Source organism: Patella vulgata, chromosome 2 (assembly GCF_932274485.2).
Source record: "Patella vulgata chromosome 2, xgPatVulg1.2, whole genome shotgun sequence".
NCBI classification, from domain to species: Eukaryota; Metazoa; Mollusca; class Gastropoda; family Patellidae; genus Patella; species Patella vulgata.
The window spans coordinates 2,368,698-2,381,210 of NC_065880.2; the positions used below are offsets into that span (position 1 = coordinate 2,368,698).

General features: G+C 34.4%; 1 long non-coding RNA gene across 10 annotated transcripts in view; it reads left to right on the forward strand.

The window, feature by feature from the left end:
• Positions 1-11,444, forward strand: part of LOC130010669 (uncharacterized) — a 114,520-nt gene extending 103,076 nt beyond the window's left edge. For 9 of the 10 annotated variants that reach the window (XR_008785929.1, XR_008785936.1, XR_008785927.1 and 6 more), the window contains 6 exons: positions 1,116-1,195; positions 5,870-5,914; positions 7,203-7,301; positions 8,018-8,133; positions 8,705-8,809; positions 10,572-11,444. This is a non-coding gene — a long non-coding RNA (uncharacterized LOC130010669). The remainder of the gene's footprint in view (positions 1-1,115; positions 1,196-5,869; positions 5,915-7,202; positions 7,302-8,017; positions 8,134-8,704; positions 8,810-10,571) is intronic. The other variant, XR_008785931.1, reaches the window with a different exon arrangement.
• Positions 11,445-12,513: the final 1,069 nt, after the last annotated feature.

Genomic DNA, 12,513 nt, shown 5'->3' on the forward strand with positions numbered 1-12,513 from the left:
GCTTGTGGACCCTAAAGAGGTCATAATTTTTATCCGATTTAAAAAAACGTATTATTATATCACTGTTACACCCTAAGGACGACTGAGTTTGAATTTCGTGAAAATCGGCCCAAAATTGACAGACAAAATGGCCGCCATTCGTTCTGGAATAGCATAAGAATATGTTATAGAGGTCACAATTTTTATCCGATTTTGTTGAAACTTGAAATATAAGTTTATAACCCAAAGATCTTGGTTCCTTTCGATATTCGCACATATCGGACCGTAACTTCCTGAATTATGGCCCTTTATTGTACGAAAAATTGCGTTTTTAGCTTGTGGATCCTATAGAGGTCATAATTTTTATCCGATTTAAAAAAACGTATTATTATATCACCGTTACACACTGAGGACGACTGAGTTCAAATTTCGTGGAAATTGGCCCAAAATTGACAGACAAATTGGCTGCCGTTCATTCAGTTCCTTTCGATATTTGCGCATATCGAATTGTAATTTCCTGAATTATGGCCCTTGATTGTAGGAAAAATCACTTTCTTGTTAGCTTGTTCTCTATCCATCTCTCGAAAATGTGGGCGTATCCTGCCTGGCAGCCGCTGGTTGAATTAAATCATGAAATAGCCAAATTGTTCTAATCTAGTTAAAATCTGGAGTATCTGATGGCATCGAGAGTTGATTATTGTCTTGTCATGTTAATAAATATCTAATTAATGATTTATATAACATTTCATGCCTAAAGAAAGACGTGCAATAGGCAGATTTAGCTCTTATATAATGCCTGTTTAAACACTGCATACCGTATACACACATGCACAATAAATTAAAACTATTTGTATACACAGCAACTGAAGACATATAGAAGACATGGTATTTTAACTCACTCCGTGTCCTTGGGTCTTTTGTTCCTATCAAAATGAAAATTGTAATCATTATTTTTATACACTGGATTTTTATGTAGACTTACTATGCATTTCACAATAATAAAATATATATGTGTACACAGCAAGTGGACACATATTGAATTGTTATTTTAAACTAATGGGAAATCAGTGTTCTTAGGTTTCATGTTCACCTCCAATTGAAATCATTATTTTTACACCTTTTTCAAATATTTTCAGCCATAAAGCTATATCAGTTGTAAAAATTCTTCGTGTGTTGAGAGTTCTACGTCCTTTACGTGCCGTAAACAGAGCTAAAGGTAGGATTTTTTTTTTTAATACTGTTTTGAAGGAGCTAAACCTCCTTACTTTATGTAGAAAATAGTGTGACACTACGGTGTTGTTACGCCAAGACTATCCTTCGTCACGGCACTAAAAAAAAGTGATATGCCACGGCCCGTGACACTAGGATGACACTAGGATGACACTTAAATAGTCAGGACTTTCACGCTGTATATAAAACTCCAAGGATCAATTGACACTGGCGATCAAAGAAGAATCACGGTGAAAAATAGACGGTAAGGATTCCGAAATAGCCTTAGAACCAAGGTGGGGGAAAAGCCTTATTTTCATATTAGTTATCTTTAGGATCAGCCAGTAACGATGAAAGCTAGCCTCTATCAGACATCATTACTAAAATAACTAATATAAGGATTACTTGTGTTTTCCATTTTTTGTGTCACTTCCTGTTTCTTCAAATCTTCGTTACGCATCTACTGTAGCAATGATCTCTGTATTAAAATTATATTTGGTATGTCCTTTAATGTCCTATTGTTCTGCATCAAGAAAGACAAGCATGTTCCATGCAGTATGATACGAGAGGAATTTTAAGGCGAGTGTTTATAATTTGTTTATATGTTTTAATCTGGTATATAATGGAGTGTTTATAATATGTTTACATATTTTTGTCTTTCAAAGAAAGCAGGGGACTATTAAAATGAGTTCGTCCGTCTGTCGGTCTGTCCGTCACACTTTTTGGGACACAATAACTCTCTTTCTAATTAAGCTAGAATGTTCAAACTTGGTGTAGGTGTTTATTAGGTCAATACCTTGATGGAGTTCGAAGATGAGCATTTTCTGCTTAGGGTAAGCAGAGATAAGCAATTTGATTGGTTGATGCTTTGGGACACAATAACTTTAGTTCTAATTAAGTGAGAGTGATGAAACACCGAATATAGATTCATTACATCATTACCTTGATTAAGTTTGATAATGAGAATTTTCTGCTTAGGCTAATGAGCGATAAGCAATTTGATTGGTCAAGACTTCGGAACATTACAACTCTGCTTTTTATTGAGGTAGAATGTTTAAACTTGATGTTCATTAGGGGAATGTCTTGACTGAGTTCAATGATTAATATCTCGAGCTAAAGCTAAGCTTGCGCGTAGGGGTCTTTAGCAGTGGGAGGAAAGATTTTCCTTTAGGGCTAATCCATTTAAAAATATCTGGAGGGTACCACACATTTTTTAAAAAAATAATCTTTTACTGAACGTGTGGAAAAATTGGGTTTTGTGGGTAATGTAATGGGGCGTGGGGGGAGGGTCTGTTTGAAAAAAGCTCAGTATATTATGGTATCTGCCCCCCCCCCCCCTGTAATTTTAAATGGAATATTCCTAAGGTGGTTTACATTTTATGAGAATTTAGATCCTACATGTATATTCATTATGGTTCTCGTTTCCCCGGTACTGTATTCCAGTAAAAGATCGACTGAAGAATTCACCTGGGACTGGCAGTTGATTTATATACAAGTTGTAAAATAGGGCATTTCAATGATTTTAACCTTAAAAGACTATAAATACAGTTAAATTTAAAACACTTAAATATATATTTATGAATGAAATAATATTCAAAATTTGTCCTACTCTTTGAAAAACTTGTCATGCCAGTCTGAGATATGTGAAAATGTTGGCTGATATATGTGAAGGTGGTCTCAATAGTGATATTTAATTATCAAAAACTGTATTTACTTCAACTCGTAACAAAAATTTAATCTGATCAGATTTTAATAAACAAAGGTCGACGACTCCCCACTGGAATATCTCGGGTTTAGGCCTACAAATAAAACCATTATTTCCCAGCCTAGTGAAATATTAAGGACCAGTTGATTAGCACCTTGATATTTTACAAGGTAGATCTAGTTATTAGCCGTCTGTCTCAACATTTTGTCAGGTAGGCCTAGGGAAACATAAGGTACTAGTTGATTAGTACCTTGACATTTCACCAGGTAGGCCTAGAGAAACATTAGGTACTAGTTGATCAATGTCTTGACATTTCACCAGGTAGGCCTAGAGAAACATTAGGTACTAGTTGATTAGTTTAATTGTTATATATAACCACTATAAAGAACTAATACTTTTTTTAAAAAAAGACACCAACAGATCTAACATCCAAAACGTCCCCAGTCGATCAACATGTCCGCTAATGGGGATAAAATATGATTAGGGAGGGAACTCGTTTTCAAACTAATGGCAATGACACTAGAACTAAATAAACTCTATTGTATATAGGCCCGGTATAGTATTATAACATTTTCAAATTAATACTCAGATGACAATGGCACTAAGGTCCAAGTGTTATAAGGGGAGTGGCTGCCAGCCAGGAAGCTTTATAGTAAAATCATGTCAAGTCATCAAAGAAAAAGAAACCAACAGATCTGGCTATATTTAAATTTATGGATTCCAATTACCAATATAGTTACCTGAATTCATTCAGCCTTGCTGGTATAATTAAGACCTACACATAAGCCTGTGTTGGAATTTGAAATAACAGTGGGGCATTGTGTCGCTGTCCGGGCAGAATGTCTTTTATACGGTAGCACACACTGCATGGCATAAACCCATCTTCAATAGCCCAGTCAGTGTAGAAAAGTAGGACGTTAAACCCCATTTGACGAATACGTGAATAAAATGAGGTTTAACGTCCCACCGGTATTATGAAGACAAGTTAGTGATGTATGTAATATAGTAAACATTGTGTAGTTTATGATGGTGTATTATAGATCGATTGATTGATTGATTTGTGTTTATACGTTTTATCTAGATTGTGTCAGCTTCAGTATACCCCCCCCCCCTCCAACAATTGTCAACCCACCCCAGCAATGTTTGTATCGTTCTTGTCTACCATATTCGTTATTAAATATTCATTCAACTTATTATATCAAATTGTTTCGTTTTTAATTTTAAATTCCTATATGTTTTGAGATCATAGCTTAGGATTTTTCTCGCCTAGTTTTCACGGAATGCGTCTGAGAGGGTCAGACTGGTTAGGTCTAAATATTAAGGCCATCTGTAGATTATCGTCAAGGTTACGTGATGTAAACAGGGTTAACTCTAACCCAACCCACTGTCTTCGCCAGCAACCACATGCCCTAAACCTGTTTACATCAGGTGACCTTGATGAAATCTGCAGGTGGCCTTAATATTTAGACATGAGAATCCAGGTCTACCCAATGTTGTACATGTAAAAATATATCCAAGCCAATGTCCCCAATGACCGTAGTATACGGACCAGCAACCGAACATGACGTCATGGCCGCCACCTTTAAATTGTGACGTCATATACAAAATCGATGCGCGATTGCCCATAGAACAAGCATGTCATGTTTAATAATGTTGATCCTACTTGGGCCTTTTTGGAAGAGGATCGCCCGAGGAACAAGACAAGTACCGTTTGGGATCCAGTTCCATGTGCCCAATTCGCCTGACTAGCACACCACACTAACCAACGATCACGCTCTGCCCTCAAGCACACAACACCACACACAATGGTCATGATGAAATGAACACCCTTTATTTTTTCTTTATTCAATTGAAATTTTATGTCGAAATGTTACCCAAGAGAGTTTGGTCTTAGTTCAAAGTTACAACCTGACAGTAATACCTGTCGTGGGTGGATGTGGGTGTTTAACGTTGTCACACACAAACTATGCCAATTTCTTGTATGTAGTGGGCTTTAGTTAGCAGTGGGGGGAATCCGAAAGGAACCCCATGGGGTGGGATTGAAACAACGCTACCTAACTTAGTGACATACCTTATAATCAATAGTTCATGCGTTAGCCCCCCCCCCCTCCAATTTGATTGTTTCTTTAAGCCATTTATTTAGCGTCATCTACAATATTTCTTAAAGCTTTTATATAAGAATGATAAATAGTAACGAAATACAAGAATATAATAAAATTTATATATTAACACAATAATTTTAAATAAAACAGTATCAAAAATAAATTATTATTTAGTAATGGCAACATATGTAAACATCAAATATGTGCGTATATAAAAAATAAAATATGTGCATATATAAATTAAATCAAAAATTTATTATCAGTTGTAAAAGGGAGTATAAAATTTGTGAATTTATTGGAACTGGCGGATCGCTTATGTTTTAGGCTTTGTCAATATATTATATAAAACGTTATAAAATCTCAAAAGGAACAACCAACATGTCTTTTATTATACGACAAAGTATATTTTTATATATTAAGATTCAATGAGCTAGAAAAATTTATTTGGCTCGATCCGCTTGAGGTTCTTTCTTTTCTCATATCTCTCTGTCGGGAATAATAGGGGTTTGCACTCCCCCTTTTCAAAATTCCTGTATCCACCCTTGTTGAGAGTTGACATTGTATAAAGGGACATAATGTAATTGAGGATTTGGGGCGTGTCATCACCACTGGGAAATATCAGTAGGCCTATTATAATCATCATCTTTATTTGTCTATAAATCACCATCAATCACCTTCACTATCACTAGATATATCAACATCATTAGGAAATATCCTGGTTTTTAGGAAATCTTGTCTTAGTTCATGATCCGTATTGAGAGTAAAATACTGGTAGTTATATTGACTATAATCATCATCTCTATATCATAACTATCATAATCATCATCAAAATCATTACAACCATCATCAATATTATCTATGTTGTAATCTTTAGGATGAAGAACATCTTTTAACAGAAGAAAATCCTTTAATTCACGAGGTAATTCAAGATCCCTTACCTTCTCCTTTATTCCCAATCCAAGATTCTGTCTGATGAATCTTCTACGTACAGGGACTTGAGAGATATATTACTACAGAAACTAATGAATTCTTCCCTGCCTTGTGAATGGGTAGTGTGATCTTCCTTATCAAAATTCAAAGTTGTCATAATTTCCCGCCCTTGGGCACCACTAAGATATAACAGTTTTCTCAGTTTATCTCTATCTGAACTACTCAGTTCAGTAAGATAAATTTGATTATAGCTACTTTCACCTGAAGAGATAATGAGAGTCTGAACACAGTTTTCAGCAACTAAATATCTAATAAAACGAACAACGCGGCATGGTTCCCAGAAGCGGGGAAAACATAAGGCTGTTTTGATAATCGTGTTGCCATCATTACAGGGTAAATAGAGAAGACCAGTATTACCATTAGATAGAAGTAATTTAAAACAAGTCAAATCAAACACATTCTGATAATATTAAGATATTGTAGAGCAGATCTTCCTGAATAGTCTAACATGGTAACTATGGCACCAGCTTGAAGTAGTTTCCTTGTAAGAACTCTGTCGTTTTTCATTGCTGCCATCATTAAACTAGTTCTACCTCCATTATCTGGAATATTTACATCTATTCCATCAACACCAAGTAAAATATCAATACAAGTCATGTATATTGGATATATCTGTCCACAATAATTCTTAACAACATCATTTACCTGTCTCTTGTTCAAACCATCTTTAAACATAGTAAATCCAATGATAGAAAGATGGAGAGCCGTATGACCCTGGTTATTGTGTGTATTGATCTCTAGTCTAGGATGACGTGTCAACAATTCTAAATATTTGCTGTTTAATAAAAAGGCAGCTATCATAGTAGGTGTGTTGGTTTGAGAACATGGATGTTTGATGTCTAGTTCGTTATTTAACAACCATTTAAACGTGTTTGCAGAATAATCATAGTTAACACCAGCTAAAAGATGAAGCATATTTTCTCCTTCAGCTGTAAAACCATTAACAATCAACTTACGCCCCATGTAATAACTGAACACCCCCAACCTCTTACATTTTAAAATATCATGGAATAACTTAACTCCATTGTTACCTGACATCACATCTGAATCTGAATCTACTAAAAGTTTAGCCACCGTGATCCCCGTGTTTTAACAAATTGGATGTTAAACCCCATTCCTATCACATTATTGTATAGACCTGTCTGTCCTATTTAAATAATCAAATGATTGTGTAGATATTAAACATTATTCCTATATTATAACGTTTTGTATTTCAGTTAATAGCTAATATATAGTTTCCTGTCGACTATACTTGTAGAACAGAAATTTACTGAGTGATAAACTGGAGAAGATCTGTGAAGATTGAAGGCCGTCAGGTAAGGGTGATAACTCTCAAGTTATATTTAGTACCAGGATAGGTTTTAAATATCACAAGTTTTTTTTAAAATGTTAAATTAAACTTCATAATTTTATGAACATATCCAGAATATGGTGTGCAGAAAAATAGGACATTAAATGATTAAAGCTTATTTTATTTCTAGAATATATCTCTCCAGATTTCTTTGTTTATATTTGTTGTTGTTTACCAGTAATCACATGCAAGTTGATACTGTCTATCTTGACATAGATTAGTCATTTACAATTTTATTTAGAATTTGTTTTTAGCGATGTGATTAAGGCAGACAAGTTTTAAATTGTGGTATAAGGGGAGATAATTCAAAATAGAGTTATCCTTTCTGGATGATAAAAGTAGGAATGGTGAAATAAGATTTAATTAAAGTTTGTGTATCATTACAATAAAACAACTTAGTTCAGTCTCAGTCAGACTTGACAGTCCAGTTGACAAATTGGAGAACTTACCTGTTAGTCAATTTACTGTGAAAAAATAGTATTTCTAATAATTTAACCTTAAAATACAATAAATACAGTTACATTGATAGTTGTTATGTGTAAAAAAACTACAAAATATATCTAAAAAATTGGAATAATGTTATAAATTGTATAAACAATACCTAGATAAGTTTTTAGCGTCTTGTAAATGTTCTCTCCATTATCTATAAAAGAAAACCTATGTTTTGTTTATGTTTTTCAGAGCTGCTGTATTCGAACATAAACCGTCATTAAAAGTTGGTTGTGATTATTTGATACGTGATTGTGTCAAGAGATATCCACTAGAAAACTGTCCACTGTGTAGCTGAAGATCCTGAGGTAATGTTTTTTATATTTTGTCTAATAACCAAAGCGTATTAATTCCCTAACTTAACTAACTTGACAAAACTGTATAATATTAATAATGGTTTAATCTAGGATGCAGCCCTTTATAAACTAGTTATAGATATAATGCTGCAAACTTGTACACCAAAAAGTATAATTTGTTTCCATGGAAACACAAAAACTATTAAATCCATGAAATTTTTAATTATCAAGAGGCAGAACTACTACAATAGGTTGATGTGTGTACAAAGTATCATAAAGATATCTTGATCGGTTTAAGAGATATTCTCCAGAAACAAACCCAAGCGAAACAGATGAATGGACAGAGTCTGAAATATTTCGATTGACCTCTTTTAATCAGATTGAATTGAAGCCAGGAGATTATATCACTGTTGATATTCTGATTTTATTTTCTTAAATAAATTAAATGTTAAATAATCAATTTGAATACCGGTAGATTTTATCATGAATTAAGCTGTAGACAATATGGTCATGTATGAAAAACGATGCATCAAGACTTTAAGGTATAAAAATTAGATAATGTGTGAAAAATATTTTATTTCAGAATCAACTGAAAGGTTGTAAAAATCAAATAGACAAAGAGTTTATTGTGGTCATCTGTTTCATAATGGTTGTTTAGATACGTTCATGAAAACACCTCCATTTATAGGTAAATATCTATAATACTGCTGGGAGTCATGGCGACCTCAATGGGTGAAGAAAACTAAACTTTACACCTGCTTAAATGATATCAGTCATTCCACGGTGACTCGCGTGACATTTCTACGCAACACAAATTTTTAAATATGAATATCATGAAACCTAATAATCGGTTTCTATAAAAACTACTCCCAAGTAAAGTTTTTGTGTTCTGTTACATGAGAAACACTTTAAATATTACTTTCTTGGGCAAAATTTTGTGCAATGTTGTGACTCGTGTGACATGCATTTGCAGCGCATTCATGGGCAATGATACTGACCCCCCCCCCCCCATTTAGTAGAAAAGTAAATAGAATATAGGAATATGACTTATATGTATATGAAGCTAAATTGTTGAGCCGTAGCATCATTTTGTTACAATGTAGTGTTTTATTGTTGAGTTTTGTGATGAACTTGCGTGACATAAAAATGTGACTCGCGTGACGGGTAGAAAAAAACACTAATGTTTTGTTACAAAATGACATGTTATGCCCCCTGCCATCTTGACATGTGAAAGTAATTTGAATATCAAATCCACCTGCCGACCCCTGTAGATCTTGGTAGCATTATGTAACTTATGTAACTTTAACTTGTTGATGGCATGTCTTATCTTACTTCTTTGTCTGATAAACTATACTGAACGTTAACTGATATGAAACATGATACATTATAGCAGATGCCTAATGAGATTCCTTTGTGTGTGGAAAGGTTTATAAACCCAGATTAAGAAACAAATAGACAGAGAGGTCCAGGCAGGACAGGAGAGCAGGCGGAGGCTAGGCGACGTCTGGTAGTTAACTCCAGGCCACGCAGGTCATGGAGTTAAGACCGGACAACGGCCAACTAATGTAATTTAGTCCTGGGTGTCTTTAACATTACGATGTTTGTACATAATATGTTAGAAGCAGAATAAAAGTATTAATAGAAGCTGAAACTAGTCTTGTCATCCGAACCTGATTAAAGAACCAATACTGTCACATATTAATGATTCGAATTTTGATGAGATTAGTAATTTAGCCAAGCTGCTTTAAACTATTTATTATTTTTGTCTTATTTATTACATCATCCATAATCGGGCTATTTTTAAGAATATGGAGATTATTATTAATTATAGATTTACCATCTTCTTGTGGTGGGTTTTTGGACCCCTTAATTTGCTCTGATCTAAACTTAAAGCTTTTCGAATGACATCATCTACTAGTTTTGCCGGGTAGTGTTGCTTTTTTTAGAAAACCTTTAAGCTCATTAAGGCGCATCTATTTGATATCCGATTGTGAAACTATGGCGCACACACGTCTGGCTAAATTATACGGAATATTACGTTTGATATGAGAAAGATGGCATGAATTAAAATTGAGATACTGATGTGTGTCTGTCGGTTTATAATACATATCATTTTCAATTTGACCATTCGGTAAAAGATTCACCGTGACATCGAGAAAGTTTAGTTTTACTTTACTAGATTCAACAGTGAATTTAATGTCGACATCTATAGGCTATTCAAGAGTTCGTTAAATCATCTCTGGTAGACAGATTCTAATAACACTCTAACTAAACGGTATAAATAATTCATGTATATTTAGACAATTACATATTTTAAATATAAGAATTGTTTTATAATATAGATGTATTGATTAATTCTTGATTAATAAGACAGAATACGGCGAATTTTTACATTGTTATTGTATTTATATCATCTTTAAAACTAAAACAACATCTTTAATATATTTTAGGTTGCGGTTTAAACTACGTCAAGCTGAAAAGGATGGAAAGATACAGGAAGTCGTAGAAATATTATCATTACAAGATAAGATGCAAGCTTTACCTATAGCTGCTGAATACGGGTTTTATAAAGTTATGGTTTGTCTGTTAGAAGACGGAGTTGTTGATATACATTATGTTGGGTGACCTATTTACGGCAAATATAAAAATTTAAAAGACCGTAGAATTGTGAAATGAATAGAACTACACAACTTCTAAATATAAATAAACAAAATACCAATACTTCTTTCTTTAAACTAATTTGGGATGAACGGGTCTACTATGGCACACAAAAATAAATTATGCCGTGACAGACATGGTTTGCGTACGTCGGCTTTTACCATGGCTTTGCCGTTTAATTGCCGTGGTAAATTTAGAGCGCAAGTTTGTGTACAGAGAAGGGCGAAGGGGTTTAAATACGACTGGGCGGCTTTCTTCGATTTTTTCTTTGTGCTGGGCGACAAAAAATACTGACGGACGCAAGCGCCAGGCGCCACCCAGCGTGGCTACACCCCTGGATGCTGGTGTAGATGTCAACCAGGTGAATGATGATAAAGATACACCTATATTGATAGCTGCTGAACGAGGGTTGTATGAAGTTGTGATATATCTGTTAAAACATGGAGTAGATGTACATGGTGTTGATAGCTATAAGGACAACCTGATATATAAACTTTTAGATTACTATGATAATGATGACAAACCAGGTAGACGTGATTTGTTATTACAATGTGTAGTTACATTAGTTGATGCTGGTGTAGATGTCAACAAGGTGAATGATGATCAACAGACACCTATATTTATAGCTGCTATTATTAGTATTAAAGGGTTGTATGAAGTTGTAATGTATCTGTTAAACACGGAGTAGATGTAGGGGAGACCGGGGTTCATTGAACATATGGGTACATTGAACCACCATGGATATTTCCTTTATAAATAATACTAGGCAACCCAAGACTACACAGAAGTGAGATAACTTCTTAGGCCTATTTCCCCGTCAATAGGCAGTAGCAACATGATGTCAATTATTTTTTAGGCAATAATTTTTTTTAAAAAGAGCTCTTAAAATTGAAAATGCACTACTTCCACTTATCATTTTCCATACATGTTAATTGTTTAGCCTAGGCAATTCCTGTACTTAAAATCAGTTCATTATATATATGTCTAATCTACAATCCAGATAAACAGGGGGTTGATCCATAGAGGGCATATTGAATTTTTTTTAAATTTTGATCATGAAACTGTGATGTGGCAGATTGCATTGAACCACTGTCAATGGAGTACTTTGAACCATGATTCAATGTACCCCAGTGCATTATAGTTTATATATCATTTGATAATTTGTAATATCTTTGAAAATAAAAACAATAGTAGGATATCAATTGATCCAACTCTGTAGGCCTGTCATATAAAAGGAATTAAAACTTCATGGGAGCATCGTTCGAAACTTGGCTGTGGCATACAGGGGTGCAATGGGTCTTCCTGACTAAGAGTCGCTTGTCAGCAAATCAGGCTGTCCAAATTTAGACAGAATATTGGACAAATGTTGGTTTGATTCACTGCAAAAGTTGACTGGGATCCCACTATCCCACCAAACTGCCATTTACGGCGATTTGTAGGAGCCTAGGGAATCCGGACACCTGCTTGTTTCGATCGTTGCACGGATGTCAAATCTGGATATTTGTTCTTAAATAAACACTGATTGTTTGCAGATTCATTAGATCACTACGAAACAAGTTACTAGGTTTGTTATCCAAATTCAGATCTATGTTTAACATGGAATTTTTATTATCACTGTTCAATGTGCCCCACTATGTGGTTAAACCTCCCCCACTATTTTGTACAGCGGGGTACATTGAACAATTACAGTCAAGTGGATTAAAATGTGATATACAATAGCAACTATGATATGTC